Raw genomic sequence first — 10,569 nt, 5'->3', positions numbered from 1 at the left:
TAGCACCGGTCGAGCAGACCCCATTCGTGCACCTAACAAATATTAGGTCCTTACATATGAAATTGGCGTTTTGTATGGGAGGAACAAAAAGTCGAATATTTTTTTATATAATATATTTAATTAATCAAAGTATGAACCATTATTTTCTATGCACTTTTGCCATCTCATAGGTAGTTCATTGATCCCTTTACTAAAAAAACCAGTCGGACGGGAATCAATAAAATCTTTGAAGGCGATTTGGACTGCCTCATCGGAGTTGAATTTTTTCCCTTGCAAGAAGTTATCCAAATTTCGAAAAAAATGGTAATCTGTTGGAGCAAGGTCCGGGGAGTACGGAGGATGTCTTAGACTTTCCAATTGAAGCTCTTCTAATTTAGTAGCCGTCTGTTGCGCAGTGTGTGGTCTAGCGTTGTCGTGAAGCAGCAGTGGCGTGGAGCGATTGACCAGCCTAGGTTGTTTAGCCGCTAGCTTTTCCATCATGGTTTGCAATTGCTGACAATAGACATCAGCCGTAATAGTCTGGCCAGATTTGAGAAAACTGTAATGAACAATACCGGCACTAGTCCACCAAACGCTTACAAGTAACTTTTTTGGGGTTAATTTTCGCTTGGGGCAGGATTTGGCTGGCTGGCCAGGATCCAACCATTGCGCTGAGCGCTTCCGATTATCGTAAAGAACCTATTTTTCATCACAGGTAATGATTCGGTTTAAAATACCTTCATTATTGTGCCGGTTTAGTAATGTAACGCAACAGTTGACGCGCGTTTGCCGGTTTGCTTCAGTCAATTCGTGAGGTACCCACCTTTCAAGCTTTTTAATCTTCCCAATTTGCTTTAAGTGAATTAAAAGAGTTTTATCACTAACATCGCAGCCTGTAGCTAACTCGGACGTGGTTTGCGATGGATCCGCTTCCATAATAGCCTTCAACTCTTCATTATCAACTTGAGTCTCGGGCCGTCCACGGGGCTTGTTCTGCAGATCGAAATTTCCAGAACGAAAACGTTGGAACCAAAAACGAACTGTGTTTTCTTTTGCAACACGACCGCCATACACATCATTCACCCTTCGAGTCGTTTCCGCAGCACTAGTGCCACGGCGGAACTCGTACTCGTAAATAATGCGATATTTTAAGTTTTCCATTTTGTATAATGAGTGACGCAAACAGAAAAAAACAGAAGAAAAAAAACAAATGAATGACGGTCATCGAACCACAAATACATGAGTCTATAGCTGTACAAATTTGAATTTGGAATTCCTTACCAAAGAGGAGAAATTCGTGATTAAAGTGGCCAGTACGAAAAACGCCAATTTCATATGTAAGGACCTAATATTATGGGATCAACCACTGTATACGATTACGAATTAATGTCGTTTAAAAATTAAAAAATGTTTCTAATACATTCCCTTTTTATACCTTTAAAATTTTAAATAACTAAATTGATATAAAATATTACCCGTGCCGCCCTGTCTGGCTATTTGACAAAAAAAGGCATGTTTCCGCCCGGGATCGAACCGGGGACCTTGTGCGTGTGAAGCACACGTGATAACCGCTACACTACGGAAACATAGTATACTCTTGCTATAAAAATTTTTGACTTTGTTAAAAAAGACAAAAACCATTAAAACAATATTTAAAAAATCTTCAATAAAACAAAATTACTCTGAGACAATGGTAATGTTAATTTTAAATGAATTTTATTTAAAATTCCATTAGTCTAATAATTATATAGCCGTCTTTTAAAATGTTTATTAATTCTGTTCTTATCAGAAACAGAAGCCGCTCTTCAATTGTTCTTTTTAAAACAAATTCATAATTCCAAGATGGCGCTTGATTCCAGTTTAATTGAACGTCAAACGCAACAGTCGATCTATCACTTTTTTATCGTTTACACTTTGTTTATTTTTTATTTTTAGGTGTACTTGTTTATTTGTTACATTTATTAATTTCTTAAATAAAAAGATTATTGCTTCAAAATACTCGTATTTCGGAATTTGTTGATTTCTTGATGATTTTCCGCAATCGGTCGCACGGTTTGTAGAAAATGCATAATGCATACAATTTCTATGTATTTATTCAAGACATTTAGGTCGTTGCCTAAATTTTCGAATACGGTACTGAAATCCTAGTAGCGATAAAAAATAGTAAAATTGATTGAATTTAAAGTAACATATTGCGTTATTTGTTTGTAGATAAAATGTTTTTGTAAGATGCATACCGTAAAATACAATTTGGAACAATTTTATTTCCATCTTATCAACTTTATTTTGCCAAATTGAGGAAAAAATATGGTAATCATCGTTAAACTGTGCAGATAAGACGGAAAAGAAACTTCCCTGTTTCAAATTCACGATGTTAAGCCGTCGTTTAGAAAATTTAATGCAACGTTTTACGTTAAGAGTCTGAAAATATTTTGCATACGCCTGCCATGGAAAAACTTTTTTGCTATGGGGGAACAAATTATGAATTGTAGCTTACGTTATTCTGTTCCGCTTAATTTATTTATTTTTTATGATACTTTCAAAGGATAAAGTTACTTTAAAAGTAATTTTTTATTTACTTGTTTTCAAGTAAACTTTAATACTATGAATAATGTTGGCATGGCTGAAACAGAAGCATACCTTTCCAAATTACCCAAACTATGTCACTTTTTTTAGTTAAGTACATGGCTGACAAATGCTAAAAATCTTTTTCTTCCTAACTTTCATAAAGTTTTATATAGAGTTTACGTTCGCTGTGACTTTGATTTTTTCCTTAAACGTAATTTGCTAATCGAATGGGTGGCAGTGAATGTGTTAAGTAATTAAAGGCAGATTTTAACCTTAGAAATAGTATAGTCCTGATGTTATCTATTACCCTAAATTGCATCGTTAACGAGTTACTCTAGGGGTCGAGTATGAGTGATTTCGGCTATTTGTTGGCAGGGGGCGTTGCCGGCTATGATGTATTGTAGTTATCTCCCTCGTAACCACAATAGTTGGCTATTATATTTCAGATTATTTTGTTATTTCCTTATTATTTCCTGAATAAGAATTATATATTGTACTGAAGTATTTTTAATTAACGAAATATGTACTTGTTCCGATACAGAATTTTTTTACAACTACTTACTAAATTTTAAGTTAATACGTTGATTTGGAAAAACACTTTTTTTGAACTTCACAACAACTTGATTAATATAATGGTTAAAATACTATACAGAATTTAAAATAATATGTAAGGTAAGTAGTTTTTACGACAATATGTATATACTAGTTAACGTCCGCGACTCAGGTGAGCCGTTCTGGATATCTTCTAACAAACATCCATACATCCAAACTTTCGCATTTATAATATTAGTATAATATTACTGCCTAACAGTGAAACCTTACGTTAACAACAATATATGGGCTAGTAACATTTGATCTTTGGATTTAAATAAATTAATAATAAAATTATTTATCGCAAAACCCGTATAACCCCAAATAAAAATTAAATTAGCGGCCGCGCGAAGTTATTGGGAATAATTTTTGCTATCGTAGAATTCCACTGTGTTGCATCTCTCTCTCTCTTTCATTATCTTTGATTAAATAGAGACAAGTGTTGATTTAAGCGGTACCAGCGCCCTGGGCGAGGTTTCTAGGGCGCCCACTTTTCTTTTGAAGGAGGGTAACAGGGTTACGTGAGACTTTAATTTTCAATTGCAAATTTATTTAGTTACTTTAATTATTAAGTATAATATTTTATGTTAATTTAAAACAAATAGATACCTAATAAAACTAACTTAAAAAAATCCGAGATATGCTCTTCTACTTATGTTATAACTCGTTTTTGTATGTGATATTTTCACACCGCAATAATATAGAGATCTTTAGTCTTAGGTCTAAACTTATTATTTCCACTTACAACAAAAAAACACAGTAAAAATCACTGCAAAATGCTGATAAATAATACTGCCGTTTATTTATCAGGGAGATTTTTTGGTTCAACTGGGACTTGATCGCCAATAACAATAAGTCTTTAATCTTTTATCATATTAATAAGATTTTATGTTAAATGGTTTGAAGCTTTAAAAAGTGCAGTCTTCAGCTTACGAAAAGAGCATACGATGTTTAAAAGATAGTACTTTAAAAGAAAAAATAATAAAAAAACATGTTTCTGATCTATGGATTCTATAGCTTATCTTTTCTATGGGCAGATCTCGTATCTATAATAATATTTAAATCACGATCCCGGCCCATGTCTCGTAACGTTATGTCATTTCTTGTCAGTTTCAATGACATTGTAATGAGAATTAATGTCATTCGATTCCTTTTACTGATGTTCAAAAAAGAAAAGGATTCAAAATACATAATTCTTCCTGTCAAACTACCATTATGGATTTACGATGTTTTTTTTACTGATCAAATCTTGTTTAATATAATTGTATGTAGGAAGTATCGTTGTGAATAAAACGTGCGTTGGCAAAAGTAGATAGAAGTTAATGTTTCACGAAACATGAACACAGAACGTACAAGTGATCGATGTAATTGCAAATCGTATCGACAGATGTCGCTCGCGTCTTAACATCTGGGAACTAAATGGATAACATTGTTACTTTCCATCTAATCAATGGATACTTTGGACGAAGCTGAGATAAAATAATATTTTAATGTAGAGTTCGATTTTACATACTTTAATAAAAAAATCGTATATAAAATTTTATGATTATGTAACGCATTTCAATAACAAAATCGGACGAAATAAAATACATTTAACTAGAAAATATTGTATTACTAAAAATAACTAAAATAAGAATTGAGATTAATAAAACTATTTAAAATAAGCGAGTGCAATAATATCCGTTTCTTTGCCGAATAAGTAGAACGCTGGAACACTTCAAAGGCGAGAAATTTTAGAATAATTATGCGAATACTGAAAGAGCTTGCACTATGAAAGGCAAGCTAGGCGAGCTATAGAAATTATAATGCATGCAACACACATAACCTACAGGCAAACTCTAGGGTATAAGTAACAAAACTGTGATACCACACAATGAGTTTTTGCATGAACTTGCTAACATAAATGCAAAATAATTTTATAACACATCTTACGGCTTATTAATATCACTAATGCGAATATTTAGATGGATGGATGTTTGTTAGAAGGTATCTACTGAACGGCTGAATGGATCTTGATGAAATTTCGCACAGATGTAGATCATAGTCTGGAAGGACATAGGCTACTTATGAATCTTATTTTTATTTTTAATATCGCGTGGACGGAATCGCGGTCGACAGCTAGTTACTGTATAGTTTCATGATAAAGACGTTAATTTTTGTCTGTAGAATATGCACATAATTTAAAAACATTTCTGGCCTGCAACATACATATACATAACTTGCAGATAAACATACATGTATGTACATGTATGTTTATAACATACATAACATGTACTAGAAAACTCTGTGTTATGTCTGCACTGTTAAAACCATCATGCAAAACCTAACGTGTGTAGCTTGCATTAGCTATACAGAGTGTTTTGGCATTCGCAGTGGGTATTGTTTGATTTTATTTTATGTATTTTCTTTTAGATTTTACGGTGCCGAGTTATACAACATTGAATGTGCTTTCGCGTTTGCAAATGTGACAGGCGCTGAAGTCAGGGATGTGGAAAAGATTTAAAATATACTCTATTGTATATTTGTAAAAATCGTTAGTTTATAATATTACTAGATATGTTGATATATTACTAGAGTCGAGATGCAAATAAATCTTAAAAATTTAACAAAGTCAAATGGTTTAATTATGTTATTTTCTAAAATTCAAATAAAAGATAATTTTGATTAGTATTGTGAGGTGTGCACCCATTCAATGTAGAAAAATAGCAAGTTGTTGAACTGTTACCGTGAGATAAAAAAACTAGACTAAAAAAAGAGTTTCATTAATTGAATTGTAAATTGTAAGAGTCATTTTTAATTCGATGTCATTCACAAGGCGTGTGTATATTTATCTGACAGGCGCTTTGTTGGATGTCGGATACCAGGGCAACACAATGGCCTCTTGTCACGCGTAAAGATAATCCTTATCTTGAAGCTCTGTCGGAATATAGGGTTGCCAACATTTCATGAACAAAGATCCAAACACTGGCGAAAAATTAAATGACGGCATAGGCAACCCTTGACTCCTTGGAACAGGTTAAAGAAAGAACACCGCTGATTAATAAATCGCAATGAAAAATAATATTCATTAACTTGTTCCACACCATTCTGACTTAAAGATGATGTGAAACCTGTAACTAAAACATATTTTATGAATTCGAATCAAATTCGAAGATGCGGCAACCCTAATCAAACATTGGTAATAACAGAGACAGAGATTGCTTTACTGTGTTTCACACGAGGGTAGCTCAGTGAAGCAGAAGAGTAGATAATGCAGTATTGCTATTTTTGAACGCACACTCATTTGTCCGATAAGTAGATACTGCTCTACCTCCCTGTCCTCATGTGGTATTTCATATCGGTAGGGAGAAATTTCGTTACATTTGATAATTTCATTAAATTATCTCATTACGCTTATTTTCTTCTGTTGTTTGAATAAATTACTGTAAATAATATTACTGTGGGTTTCGATTTTCGAACTTGTACTGATACCTATTGTCATCCCTTACATTATCTTTGAAATATCTGAGACAACAATATATGTGGTATACAAGGGACACGACAATGTAGTTTCACAGTTAGGGAAATAGAAATCAATACATAACCAAAAAGGTTGTAATATTCTAACATTGGCAAAGTTCCAGACCTCAAACAGATGCGATCTCTGCCAATTTTCGCACAATAACCTCATTCCGAATCATACGTGTTTTGTAAAATACACCGTCATAATTATTATTTCGACCCGGGTATCTACGTTAAACTGCGTCCAGACCACCGAACGGAGGACGGGCAGCAGCGTCCCTAGGTTACGGTGGAACTACTGCGATCGCCAACCCGCCTGCCAAGCGTGGCGATTATGGTACAAACCCCCCCCCCAATGATGGCTACACGACCATGGCCCCTAGTACCCGGCGGCCCCACTGTTCCTGGTTACGGTAGCGGCCAGGGTAACGGTGGGGCAGGTTTGGCACAGGACTGGGCATTGAGGCAATCGATGGGGGAGGCCTACGTCCAGCAGTGGACAAACTCAGGCTGATAATGATGATGAATGATGATGATTATTATTTATTGAGCTGTAGTGTCATTTAAAGATTATGTTAACTGAAATATCTAAGAAAATATCAAACTAAATACTAACATTTTTAATAACAACAAAATTGTTGTAATGTTGTAAGTCTTTTTGACAGAATCACAATATCATTTATTAAGTTCACAGCAGTTTTACTGAAGAAGAAAGTGACGACTGAAATGACGGAAGATAAATCGATATGGTGGATTAAAACTGGTGCGCCGATCATGATGTTTGGTTTTGGCTTCGCCGGGAAAGTTTTATGATTTTTAAAAAGTATAATTGTTTAATTCTTTTAAAACTGGCTTTAGATTTTTGTTTACTTTTTCAAAGTAATATTTTCTTTCATGTGTCAGGATATTAAAAATTTTAAGTTAAGACATCGCTGTTTGCAGGCGTCTGATCGCGTAATTTCCGCTGCGGATCGAGTTTGACTTCACAAATGTAATGAAAAATTATTTTTAATATTTAAACGATTTTTAACATAGCTAGAATCATAAGTTAAATAACTTAAGACATAAAAGAAAGAAGTAAAAAAAAAAAACCACGAAATATGCATTTAATTTTTCTTTAAGTTTTTTTTTTTAAATTTCAACTGTTTTATCACATGAATAAGAACACCTTGTGATCTCTATTTTCCAAGCGAATAAAAAAGACAGCAATATTATTTTTATACATTAGTTATGACAGTGAAATATCTTCGTAGTATACGAAATAATGTAACTTTAAGAAAGTTCTGTCATTAGAGCTTTAGGAAAACTTGCACATCTAAACATTATGCAAGTGAATAGTGTTATTTGCAGTTGGTTTTTAAGAACCAAAATCTCTATGTAAAACATATCGTCATAACTGTCATTTTCTTTGACAAAATAGAGATAACAATAATGTTTTAAACTCGGTTTTTGGTCTCAGAAAGTCAGGATTAATAATTTAAAAGATTTCCAGGAAATACTTTTCGTAGTCTTAAAGTTAAGTAAAAATAAAGTTTTCTTTTATAATATTCCTTACTTTCTTGCCAAGTTTTTAAAGGCCATTTTTATACTGGCTCATTTATTTATTTATGAGTTTCCTCTTGTTCGGTTTATTCAGTAAAATGAATAAAGTGTTATTACCGCCTGCGTTGACCCTTTCAACATTAATTTATCCCCGCAATAAATATTTCACAGTAAGGTCAATTTGCCTTTGGGGAGGCATGTGTTTATAGCCTTAATTAAACCTTACAAATTTCCATTATAGTATTATTTGTTGAATAACTTAGAAAAGGAAATAGGGCCTTTTGAATATGATAAGACGAAGGTTCCCTAAAGAGCTTTAGCATGTTTAAATTTTTTATGTTTAATTCTTTGTCTCTGTTCTTTTACAACTTTTTTTTATACATGTTTTGACAGTGAAAACATATAGAATTAGACTGTAAATAATATGAGATGTAATAACCAGTTTAACTAAGTTACTACTAATCACCGATTTTAAAAAAAATTGTGCAAATCTATAATTTCCGATGAGTAAATTGTCGTATTTGAGATAAGCAAATTGATGTCTTAATCCTATACGACGTGAAAGTCGCGTGGGATAAGAAAAACAGTAATAAGACTTATTTTGTAATAGACTTAAGGTTCAATATTGTTTGTTAAAGAACAGAGTCACAAAGGAAAATGTTTCCATAAGTCAAATCCGATAACGTCCGTTCATCGAAACGATTGAATCAAATTCAATGAACTTTTACTTCAACGATCAAGTTTTGACAATGATTTAAGTCTTCATTTCGACAACTGATAGATTTTTAATTTACATTTGAAGAGTGTCAAATGAATTACGTATAGAGCGGACAATTCAAATATTATATCCCTAGAAACACTTTAACCAGTATCATAAGTCGCGCAAACGTCTCCAGCAAATAAGGGTCGAAAAGCTGGCGTTTCAAACTCGACTAGTAGTACCTAAGAAAGAAGTAAGAAACCAAATGTCTACACCCCTATCACACGAGAAAAAATTGATACCGTCGTTTTGGCTACAATATGTCGCAACGGAATTAACATACATAAAAACCCACAGTCCTAAAAACACACACAGAAGCGACAAACTCTTGTCAGTTGTGTAATTACGTTAAATTAGTTTGGTATACCGCAGAGTTTAATCCTTAAAACGTGACAGAATGTTCTCGAATTTAAATCCGGTTTCAGCAGTTTGGGATTGCACTGTGAAGCGCTATTCAGCAGAGTTTTATTCAGCCGAATAGGTGGCGCCACTGATGCGATTACAGCGCTCGGCTGAACAGTAAGCGAGGACATTAGCGCTTGCAACATAAATAGTTTGAATCAAAAATCTGTTATAGGTTTAATATAAATACACAACATAGAATAGATAGAAATCTCTTCCACTACACGATATTATGCTACGATTATGATACAGTACTTGCTTACTGAATTAACAGTCGCCTTTGACCAGTGTTCCAAAATTGGTCAATTAGTATTAAAAGAGGCTTACACATAAGTCTACATGCTTCACCATTGGCTAAATTATAAAGTATAGTATCTCGTTACAGTTTTATTTCTTTCTTTTCAAAGATAATGAGAGGGATGAAAGTATTTTTTCGTACTGGTGTTTCGGCAGTGAAAACCCACGGTAAAAGTTTCGAATACCTTCTTCATGTAACAAACATGAGGCAATGTTTAAGGTCAGGTTACATATATTCCAAGCACGTGCACGCCGACCGCGTGTGAGAGGCAATCTTCTACATTGAACATGATTCTTATTTTACTGGCTTACCAGATACACATATATCTGAACACGTCTACACACATTTTTTTTGATACAAAACTCTCTACTGAAATCAGGTAAAAATAGAGCCTCATATTCAAATTGCTTTAACGAACGAAAAACATAATATACATAAATATGCAGTGTAGTTCCAGTCAACGGTCTAGGAATAGATTATCCCAACCTACTAAAAGAACTTATATTTGTATTAATTGACCTTGTACTTTGAAAATAGATTCATCTTTTTATGCCACTCACGTGGAGTCGGCACACATGTTTTTATAATCATTAAAGTTTAGGCTTAATCTTTTACGGCCGGCCGCCTTCCTGTCGCCAACCCTACTTGGGAGGAATATTTTAAAGTAAAATATACAAGTAATATAATAAATAATTCAAAATTACTTCTAAAAATACACCAACAATAAAATTAGTAATAGAAAATATCCTGTAAATTAAATAGAAATATCATGATATTAACGTAATTCTAAAAAGTTTTTATTTTATCATTTAGTAGACAGATACAGAGCTCAATTTAAACAAGTCGGCGCAAGGCTGGTTACAAAATTATCATACGAAACGTATCATTCAAAAACTGGCGCTTTCACTTGTTTATTTCAATTTTAATA

General features: G+C 33.3%; 1 non-coding gene across 1 annotated transcript; it reads right to left on the bottom strand.

Moving 5' to 3' along the window:
- Positions 1-1,492: 1,492 nt before the first annotated feature.
- Positions 1,493-1,565, bottom strand: Trnav-cac. Its single transcript has one exon. It is a non-coding gene; the product is annotated as a tRNA-Val (tRNA).
- Positions 1,566-10,569: the final 9,004 nt, after the last annotated feature.

This window comes from Papilio machaon, chromosome 24 (genome assembly GCF_912999745.1).
Source record: "Papilio machaon chromosome 24, ilPapMach1.1, whole genome shotgun sequence".
NCBI classification, from domain to species: Eukaryota; Metazoa; Arthropoda; class Insecta; order Lepidoptera; family Papilionidae; genus Papilio; species Papilio machaon.
Note: the sequence above shows the minus strand (reverse complement) of the source record. Positions and strands in the feature narration are given on the sequence as shown.